This window comes from Armigeres subalbatus, chromosome 3 (genome assembly GCF_024139115.2).
Source record: "Armigeres subalbatus isolate Guangzhou_Male chromosome 3, GZ_Asu_2, whole genome shotgun sequence".
Classification (NCBI taxonomy): domain Eukaryota; kingdom Metazoa; phylum Arthropoda; class Insecta; order Diptera; family Culicidae; genus Armigeres; species Armigeres subalbatus.
In genome coordinates this window covers 228,299,343-228,310,911 of record NC_085141.1, presented here as the reverse complement: position 1 = coordinate 228,310,911, position 11,569 = coordinate 228,299,343, and positions in this window count along the sequence as shown.

Sequence of the window (11,569 nt, the reverse complement as noted above, 5' to 3'; positions counted from 1 at the left end):
AAGGTTTTACGCAGAGCAGACGCATCAAAGCGATCGCAGCGGAGCGGACACAGCATCACGGAGGCGCTAATAGCATTTTCAAAGAAAATCCATCGCATTGGTGGTGGTGCTCGATGTGTTGCTGCAGATCATTCAATCGCAACGAACCAGAATTTGATATGAAGAAAAGGTTGACCATAAAAATAGCACTGTGGCGATCCGGCACCGCCAGTGCCGATGCTGAAAATTGATTACAAATTGTGGTGTCAGTTAGTTGGAAAGGAGCATTGGGAAAAGATTAGTTTTTCTCAGGACCAACATTTTATGAAAAGAAAGAGTTAATTGCGAAAATGGACTGTTTCGGTGGCATTGGGTTTGGCGTGGTAGTTTGGTTGCTGTTAGTGATTCCATCCATTAAAATTCACTTCATTATCTCCCTCCGACGCGCTATCAAATTCGCTATTAACGATTGAGTTTTGCACTTTGAAGAAAGTTTATTTCGGATAGTCGGATCAACCTTCTTTTGTATAAAATCAATGAAGACGCCACCTCAGTGGAAACTTTCTACAGCAACCACCCATCGGTGAACGTCGCTCGGACAGACAGATGCCAAGAGATAATGTTTGGTAATATGGAGAAACTTCGTCTTGAGCCAAATTTATGCTGTTATTCCTCGCAACAATACCCATCTAAGATAAACAACATCTCATGACCAAATTAGAATCGAGAAAATTTCATTGGATTCTTAAAATTTGTCATTCTCCGTTGTCTGTGGAATCCCGATCGAAATGGCTCGCGCGCGCCGTTAAACAGCTTTTTCATATTTAATGAAGTAATTCCATTAGCCCCGCCCCTTCATTAGTAGTAGTAGTAAAATTCTTCTTTATTTAAAACATTTTTTGTTCTACAATCATTTTATACATGTACAGTGATCGGCCGGCTTGGCCCTCCAACTTCAATTTCAATTATTGTTATTATTATAATTATAATGTTTGACTTAATTTTTAAAATATAATGTATCATGACGGCCTTCAGGAGGCGCTAGTGTGTTTTTTAAAATTTGATAACCTAACTACTATGTACACTAATATTTACAATAAAAATTTGATAACCTAGATTGGAACTAGCGCCCTAATTGGAGCCTGATCCGAATGCAAGCAACGGACCCTAAACTTTTCTTTACACTCACCAAAGCGTTCATGTAAGGTTTTTATTCCGGCCAGACGGTGGACCTCGGATGTTCTTGTCCTGGGAGGGGTGTTGAGGATCATCCTCAGGAATTTGTTTTGGACCCGTTGAAGTTTGAGGTGGTGGGTTTTAGCGCTGCTCTCCCAGACCGGCATGCCATATTCGATCACAAGGAGGATGATTTGCTTGTAGACAGCAAGCTTATTTTTCAGGGACAATGACGACCGGCGGTTGATCAAAGGGTACAGTAGTTTCAACAAGACGTTACACTTTGTCACCGTCTTGTCAACCTGTTGCCTGAAAATAAGCTTGCTGTCGAGGGTCAAGCCACGGTAGTCGGCCTCATTGGCCCATTCCACAGTCGTGCCATTGAGGATGATTTTACAGTCCCCAGGCAGAACAAGTTTAGGGATTTGGAGTGGGGAAAATGAGTACATGGGTCTTCGCCGCGTTGATACAGATCTTCCAGGTGGCGAGGTACTCTGTCAGGGCATCCAGGCCTCGTTGGAGTTTTGCCACTAGCGCTCTGATCACTCTACCGTTGTAGACGATGGATGTGTCATCTGCGAACAGAGACAGAATGCCGCCTTCCGGAGGTTCTGGCATGTCGGAGGTGAACAGATTGAAAAGCAGGGGCCCGAGGATACTGCCCTGGGGAACGCCTGCGACGATGTTGTGCGCATTGGAACTCGCTCCGCTGCTTGAGACCCGGAATGTCCTTGCCGACAGGTAATTGTTGATGATTTTCACCAGGTAGCTGGGAAGATTGTAGCGTTGTAGTTTGTACACCAGGCCATCATGCCATACATTGTCAAATGCCTTCTCGACATCGAGTAAGGCCATGGCGGATGTTTTCGAGACAAACTTGTTCCGTCTGAGGACGTTGGTAACTCGAGTCAGTTGGTGTACAGTTAACCGCCCGCGTCGGAAACCAAACTGTTCCTCGAGCAAGATGTTGAGATTTTCGGCAGACTCAAGTAACCGATGATGAATAGCTTTTTCGAATAGCTTGGATAACCCTGAGAGAAGGCTGATGGGTCGATAACTTTTGGGGGAGGAAGGATCCTTCCCAGGCTTCCGGATGGGGATGACTTTCGCTGACTTCCAGGACGATGGGAAGTAGCTAAGCCGGAGACACTGATTAAAGATCAGCGAGAGATGCTCAAAGAACGGAGCACTCATGTGTTTGAGCTCGAGATTCAGGATGCTGTCGAAGCCTGGGGCCTTCATGTTCTTCGACGATTTGATATAGGCCGTCAATTCGTCAGCTGAGATCTCCAACTCCTCCGAGAAATCGTTGGGAATCAAATGGATGTTGTTAGCATGCTCGTTGACGGCTGCTTCGTGTGGACTGACGATGTTCTGCCCAAGATTGTGTGAGCTGACGAAGTGACGACCTATTTCAGCGACCTTCTCTGCAGGAGTTATCAAGCGATCCTTAGAGCCATTATTGTCTAGTGGGATCAAAGGTGGAATGGGCCGAGGCTTGGATTTTAGAATTTTGGTCATTTTCCAGAACGGCTTAGCATAATCTGGGAGAGTGCGGATCTTATTCGAGAAGTCGTTATTTTTGAGGTCCACCATTCTGGCCTTGATAATTTTTGTGATTCGATTGCAGCGTGCCTTAAGCTCAGGCAGTCCAGTACGCTGGAACTGCCTGCGAGTGACATTCCGCAATCGAATCAAATCTTTGGTGAGTGTATCGATGTTTAAGGAGTTGCTTACCTGTCGAGCCGTCGGTACGTGTTGCTCTCGGGCCGCCGTGATCGCCTCCTCGATAGCGCACAGCTGGCGGTCGATACTTTCCGGCGTCTTCGGACGCACCTCGTAGTCGACGGTGTTATCGACGCACTGCTGGAAACGCTGCCAGTTCACTCGGTGGTAGTTCCGCCGTAACTGCTGGTGCCGATTGACCGAGGAGCCCAGTTCCGCCACCACCGGATAGTGATCCGAACTGAGCTCCTGGTATACAACCGGCTGCGAGACGTGGTCACTCAGGTTTGTTACGTAGAGGTCGAGCGTTGCGTGGGCACCGGACCGACTCAGCCGAGTGGGGGAATCCGGGCTAAGGACCATGTAGCGGACTTCCTCCATATCATTGCTCCAGATGATGGCGTTTCGATTGCCCCAGGCTTGATGTTTGGCATTCAGGTCACCGGCAATGATATACTGGCCTTGCCTCCGCGTCAGCTTGACGATGTCCCTCCGAAGGGCAGCCGATGATCCATCGCCGGCTTTGGCTTGCGTTGGACAGTACGCCGCGATGAGCGCGATTGTGCCGACCGAAGTGGTGATTTCGACACCGATGGCCTCGATGACACTGAGCTGGAAGCTTGGAAGCAGACGACAGTTGATGTTGTAGCGAAGAGCGATGGCCACACCACCTCCCCTGGTCGGCCGGTCGAGTCGCACGATGCGGAAGTCCGGGATGTTGATGTTCACCTCCGGTTTTAGGTGCTTTTCGGTGATGAACGCCACGTCTATTTCCTCCTCCCCAAGGGAACCCTTCAGCTCGATTGTTTTGCTCTTTAGCGAGCAAGCGTTCCAGTTGACCAGGCCCACCCTAGCAGCCATTTTCAATGATGAATATGCCAAGTGTGAAGACCTGGTCGAATCGGGTTTTGCAGCCGCGCAGTCGAGTGGCGAGCTGCGCGAAGATCGGCATCAGTTGCTCCGGAGTGTACAGCGGGGCAAATTCTTCCGGTGGGACGGCTTCGTTCTCCGACTGCCGACGGAACCCAGGAGGAGGAAGCGGGGGCCATTCGCTGGTGGATGGTGCCGACGATGCTGGAGCTTGGACCGATGCAGCTGCCGCTGCCAGTCGCTTGTGCGGCTGTAGCGGGGGGAGTATTGGAATCACACGACGGGGAGCCGGGATGGCTGGAAAGTTCAGCTCGTTGATTACAGGAACACGGTTCTTCTTCGGAATGGTCCTGGTGGAAGCCTTCTTCCGGATTTCCAGGAACTCGGCTCGCTTTGGGCAGCCCTTTGTGGTGGCCCGATGTTTGTCGCCACAGTTGGCGCACTTGGGATCGGCCACCTCCATTTTGTCGTACTCGTCCGTCGGATGGGGTTCGCCACACTTGTTGCAGCGCGGCTTCATGCGGCAGTTCCTGGTGCCGTGCCCGAAATTGAAGCAGTTGGTGCATTGCGTGACATCGCGGTGCACTGGCCGATATCGCTCCCAGTCAACGACGGTGTAATTTATAACGCCAACCAGCTTCAGGTCCTTCCAGGTAGTGGAGCCGTGCTCCAGATGGATCAGGTAAAGCTGGTCGCGATATTTCCTCGCCTTGTCGTGACGAGCGATCTTGTGGACGGCTACTGGCTTCAGTCCGCAACTTTCAAGCTCTGCTTGGAGCTCTTCCTCCTTCATGTCGTGAAGTCCTCGCAGCAAAGCCTTGAGCGGCTTCGTGCCGGGGTGGTCATGAGTGTAGTACTCATACTTGTGGACCTCGAGGAACTCCACGACGGATTGATGATGGTCCCTGTTGGCCGGCATCACTTTCACGCCCTCGCTGCAGAGCCGAAAAGTACATTTCAGCCCCTTAGCGATCAGCTGGCGAATTTTCGGGCAAAAATCCGGCGGATCGCTGTTCACAACCATAGGCGGGAACTTCTCCTTCCGCTCTGGTTGCAATTGCGGCAGCTGCGATTGCTGCTTTTTTCTCTTTTTCGGCGGATTGCCGGCGTCATCAAGCGGCAACGGCGAGAACATGTTGCTCTGCAAAAGCTGCTTGGAGGGGTTACCCGCGCCTCCAAGAGCAGTGCGCTTAGGCAACCGAATCGGCCACCGAGTCTCCCATGCCGGGTCCGGGAGAAAATAACGCCAACGCGACCAGCGAAAACGTAGACAGCGAAAGAACGAGAAAAAACACTTCGAAAAAATGCGCGAGCAAAAAACACGTCCGTACGTGTTGCTGTCTCGAACTGGAATGAGATGATGCAGTGCCGACGCCAAGCGATTGTAATTTGCACTTTTAAGAAGTGAGAGCCCCTTCATTAATCGTTATTATTATCTTTATTATATTTACACCCATATCAGCTCACAAAGAGGCGGGGCTTACGGGCTTAATTTATTAAATACAAGAAAGCTGCTGTTCGGCGCACGCGAGCCATTTTGATCGGGATTCTACAAAGAGCGGATCGACATTCAATGCAGCGGAGCGGACACAGCAGCACGAAGTGGGTGGCAGTGTGGCAATGCTGCAAATTTATTTCAACCTTTGGAGGCTTAGCGAAAAATCATCAAATGTCGGTCGGACAGTTGCAACGCAAGGTGTCGACAAGCGATTGGATGCAGTTAGTTATTGGAATGGGAATTGGGAAAAGAAAATTGGTTCTTCTCAGGACCAACATTTTATGAAATGAAAGAGTTAATTGCGAAAATGGACTGTTTTGGTAGCATCGGGTTTGGCGTGGTAGCTTGGTTGCTGTCTGAGAGAGAGAAGACAGCTCGCTTTATTTACGTTCATCCTAATGTCACCGCGATCCAGTCACTGCGAACCGAAAAAGTAAACACTGTGATGCAACTTCAAATGGTCGTAACCAAAATTATTTTCTTGGCGATTTATGTTCGCAACTTTTCTTATATCTGCTACAGTGATTTGAACCCGTAATTATCCATATGAATGATCCCGTATTATGAGAAAACGGTTTTGTTCCACATTAGGAAGGACATAACCATTAAAATCAGCTAATTTGAACATGTTTTTATTGGAGTGAAAAATGTTGCTTCCGACGTTATGAAATATTACTTTGATTTGTTGAGTTTCCACGGTTTCCACACAAATAAAGAAGAAGAAGACATAGTAAATAAACGATCTGTCAGTGAGCTGGCTTCTCTCTCTCAGGTTGCTGTTAGTGATTCCATCCATTAAAATTTACTTCATCATCTCCCTCCGATGCGCTATCAAATTTGCTAGTTACGATTGAGTTTTGCACTTTGAAGAAAGTTCATATCGGATTATCGGATCAACCTTTTGTATAAAGACCTATTTGGAGGACATCATCCTCAAAAACTGACGAAATAAAGGAGGAATAAGCAGTGGCGTGAAACCGAACAGAAATATATTTATTTGCAACGTTTGGTTTTCGCCCGCGATGTAAGCGTACGTGACAAAGTAAGGATTGTGATGTCCCCGACTGAAAGCCAGTCGAGTGGCTTCAGCGGCCGATGAGTCATGTTAATTCCACGGTTAGAGACTCAAAGTCCATCCAACTGGGAACAACTATTCGACTTCTTGATTGAGTTGGCTTCCGAGCAGTTTGCTCAATGTTAATAAAACGAGACAAATTATTATGACAAATAGCAGCATTTTCGAATAGCTACGTAGTCCTACGTCACCTTTGCGTACAACCCGATTGGGCTGCACCTTTGAGTTTTTAAAAATTATCAATCATGAACCTACGGCTTTCAAACAGTATAAATCATTAGTTTTCTGTGCAGTGAGCCGGGAACCGGGTCCATAGGCCCAAGTAGTTATTTACCCTAACTGTCGTGTCCCTACTGTTCTCGTACGTTTCAGTCATTCCGTTGGTAAATTGGTTATTTCAGACTTCTATTCCTCTTCGGTCAGTGAGTATTGGGTTGAACGAGCTTAAGTGAGTACGAGGGACAATACGGGATAAGCAGAGCTAGTTTGGGTTTCCGTTGGTTTAGCAAGTGGTTTGGAACATTCAGCCAATCACCGTTCGAGGATTTCCCCTGAGATATTGTCTCAAGAAAGTCTGGCAAATCAACAGACTGGTAGGATTTTCCAAACGGTTACAATCCTTATGGAAGTTAACCATTTACGCGTTTTTTTTTGTGTTTTCCAAACGTAGACGCAGGACGATCAGGCGATCATCAAACATTTTTAATTTCGCGGCAATCATATAGGGGAACTGTTCCGTTTTCCATCTCACTGAACATATTTGGAATGACATTCACCGGATGTTTGTAAACGGCCCATGAGATCACCGTCAAATGTTTTCTCTATATCAAGAACAACTCCAGTCGAATATCCTTTAGATTTGTCAACATAATCTGAGAAGCCTTATCCAGCCCTTTTATCAAAATTTCGGTTGTGAAATAATGCTATAGCCTTTATGTACATACAGTTAGCGTACGAGTGATTAATTATTTTAGAGCGTCTTAGGGGAAATGCTACAAGGTTAAAAGACTATTATTCGTACGATAGCGTACGAGAATGGCAAATTATCCTTTTACAACTTTAAAGTTTATTTGTTGTAATGAATTTGCGTTACTTATAAAGTGTGAATCAAATGTTTACTTTCGTACGTGCATATCTTCGAACATTACAAAACAAAATCCCGAAACAAACAGCGTGACATATTACATTTGTTACTTTCAAATCGTAAACCTTGTGTCACCTCTAGAAAACCATCAATTTAAATGGAATGGTATTAATTTTCAACGCTCACAACAGTCACAAACTTTATAATCTGCGGTCGGTGAATTTTATGCTTCAACCTTATTCCAACCAGCTTGCTCGACCCTTCATCCAAAACAAGATAAAGATCCTGCATCAGCATAAATTTTACATCTCAGCAGCAGATAAAACACACTTGTTTATATAAATTTTTAAGGGCACTCCATTCGTTCGGCTTCAAATTCCGCTTCGTTCTACGAAGCTGGATTTCCAATGACACTATGGGAGACTATCATATCAAATGCGGATAAGAGTTATTTAAATCTGTATTTTTGGATCGCTTTCTTGTTTTTTTTTAAAAGATGTGGGTATAATATGATTGTTTTTGTTCTCATTTCCCTTTTGAACTATTTTTAGACCGATTTGGTGGGAAAAATGTTTAACTCGCAAAACATGACTTGGAAATAATGATTTAATTTTTAACGAATATTTTTTTCTAAATAGGTAAAAAAATAGACAAAACTCCAACGAGAACGCATCGCCCTATACAGATATTTTAAACTACACAGATGAACTGTTGCAGTATTCATCCTACGCTGTTTCATCCATCTTATTTCGAAGCAAGATTAAATGAAGGTATTATGACATATCGATTTTATTTTATTTTTAGGAATGGATAAGTACCTACTCGAACTATGAGATGAAGATCCTTTCTAACACGATGGAGATTTATTCATAGCTAAGAAAATTCAAAAGCAGTCTCTCAGTAGATATCAAAATTTATGTCCACCTGATATTCCCACATTGCTATGGTTTGGTCGCTTTGTGTCTTAAGATTTTACATTTCGTCACTAGATAAATAAGCTTTGGCTAGCCGACGAAGCACGGCAGGACACCAAAAATGCCGACACAATCCGGACGTTGGAAAAATCGCAGACATCAGAAGATTCCCCTTCCCCTACCATCCTGCTGATGATCGGATTCCAACAACCAACGGATGGCATCCGCTGATACCACGGCACGACCGGTGCTAAAGTTATTCTTTTGCTCGGCACATTTTCCCAATATAGAGAGGAAAGCAACCATCGTAGGGCAAAAAGTATTGTTTCAATATTATTTTTTCCACATTTTCCTTGTGCGCCCCATAGACGTGTCTTCCGGCGGAGCCACTTGCTCTTATGCACACTTCCGAAAAGCATATTTTATTTATAGATCTCATATGCTAGCCAAATTCGACTTTCCGAGCCTCAATAAGTCAGGACGGAACAAAGCAAAAAATAATAATAAAAAATTGTACATGTGCAGCACTTGAATTCTTGTATTTTGTACTACACTATAATTTTCGGAATGCGCACTTTTCGTGCTATTTGGAAAACAATAATAGCTATCAGTGAAGAGTAATTAAATTTTCAATTGCAAAAGAAAACACTTTTCAATTACTGGATAAAAACCACAAGAATTCAATCATCAAGAAATAATAGTACGTCCTCGTGATTTCGTTGCCTGTTCAGAATTTTCATAAATTCTGTTGATAAATCGTTGATAAACCAAATATAACCTTGCGATTTGAATTTATTTGAGAATAAATAATGATCAACTTCTGTTCAACGTGTATGACATGCATCGGGTCTACAAAGTAAGCCTCGATATAAACTTTGTTCCGTATTTTATAGTTGGCAATTTCTTATTTATGGCACAGATCCTAACTCAATTCACTTTTTGGCATTGTTTTTATATCCCCAGACGCAATTTTTCGTCCATTCTGTGTTTTTTTTCTGCCGTACACCGACATCGATTCGATCGAACGTTTGAAGTCGTTTCCGCATCCTTGATTGTGTGCTGGATACCAATGCTTCGCAGTATGTGCTTCATTTGAAGCGTAGATATAGAACATATATTAAAGTAACGGTGAGCATATTGATGAACCATTCTCCAGGCAGATTGCTTTAACAGTTTGAACATATTTGTCTGACATTTTGATAACGAAGGAAGTATTTATTTAACACCACCATGTGCAACATTAGAATGAATATAAATAGGACAACTTTAGTTGAAATTGAACATTAAGCACCAATTCCTGTTTTGTTTGCTCTTTGCACATTTGCGCGAAAAATGAATGGGATGAAAATGTATTGAAGCTATGAATAATCTTACCTAGTACCGTTTAGTATGAAACTACGAACATTTGAGCACATTTTTGCCGTTAGTTGTCATAGTTTCATTGGTGAGTGACATCATAAAGCTTATAATAATCCTATTTTAACGACTATAACTATAAGTACTGAAGTATTTGAATTACTTTGCACTAAGCATATGCGGTATTTCGAAAAATTTCGTTTCTGCTGGTTCGAAACGAAATTCCGGGTATTTTTTTTAACACTGCGACCAATTTTTTGATCTATTGTAATATATTCCCGTTTTTTTCTAGCTATGTCATTATGGTGTATCGCTATTGGGAGTGATCGCCATTGTTTGACTAACAGCTTCTCCCCAACACGGTTCTGCTTTTCGAATGAAATGCACCACCGAATTGGGATTTGTTCTACCAAGCTCAAGTGGTTCTATAAGCCCCTTGGTGAAGAACTTTTGTCTTCTTCGAAAAATTGCCGGACAACGGCATAACAGATGCTCTGAGTCTTCTTTTTCTATGTCACAGAAGTGACATAGATCATTTTGAAGTTTTCCTATAAGCTTCAAATGATATCGACTCGGACAATGATCTGTAATGAGACCCGTATAAGTGCTTAGGTATCTTTTAGATAATTCTAAAATGTTGTGAGTCATGGAAACATTTGGAGTGATAAAGCGTTTCGATTGCCTGGCATTGGTTGCGTTTCTAAAATTGGTTTCTATTTTCATAGATTCCCATACCTTCATACGAAGAGAAGAAGTTGGTGAGCTGCAAATAGGTTCCGGTCCTGTAAACCGACTTGATGATCCGAGTCTCGCCAGCATATCGGCTTTTTCGTTACCATCTATTCCACAGTGTCCTGGAACCCAATATAGATTGACTTGGTTCCGACAAGACAATTTTTGGAGGGACTGAATGCATTCCCAAACTTGTTTTGAAGTGCATGTTGCTGACTTTAGAGCATTCAAAGCTGCTTGGCTGTCGGATATTATGCATAATAATATACACTCAACCCTCTTTTTACGTCATTTATTGGGGGGACGTAAATCGAATGTGACGTAAAAAGAATTTTTGCTAAAATTTCTAGTATTTCACTTAATTTATTGATAGTGAGGATACTTTCAAATACATTCACTTGCGTCTTACATGAGGTATTGTAAGATCTCTCCGAATCCAACAGATGTTATAAGATCTCCAAATTGTCCTGGAGTTTGAATCAAATGGTCTACCGAATCAACCAAAGCCTTCATGATATCCCAAGTCGTGGTATCAACTCAATTATGTCCTCCGAGGATTTGTCTTTCACTTGCGTCTCAAAACAAGACATATGAGGTGTTGTAAGATCTCCAAATTGTCCTGAAGTTTGAATCGAATGGTCCACCAAACCAACCAAGGCTTCCATGATGTCTCCAGTCTCGGTGTCAACCCAATTTTGTCCTCAGATTATTTGTCTTTCACATACGTTTTAAATTCTTGCATGTATGAAGTTGTAAGATCTCCAAATCGTCCTGGAGTTTGAATCAAATGGTCTACCAAATCACCCAAAGCCTTTATGATGTCCCAAGTCGTGGTATCAACTCAATTATGTCCTCCGAGGATTTGTCTTTCACTTGCGTCTCAAAACAAGACATATGAGGTGTTGTAAGATCTCCAAATTGTCCTGAAGTTTGAATCAAATGGTCCACCGAATCAACCAAGGCTTCCATGATGTCCCCAGTCTCGGTGTCAACCCAATTTTGTCCTCCGATTGTTTGTCTTTCACATCCGTCTTCAATTCTTGCATGTATGAAGTTGTAAGATCTCCAAATCGTCCTGGAGTTTGAATCAAACGGTCTACCGAATCTACTGAGGCTTGCATGATGTCCTCAGCCGCGGTATCATCCCAATCATTCCCTTC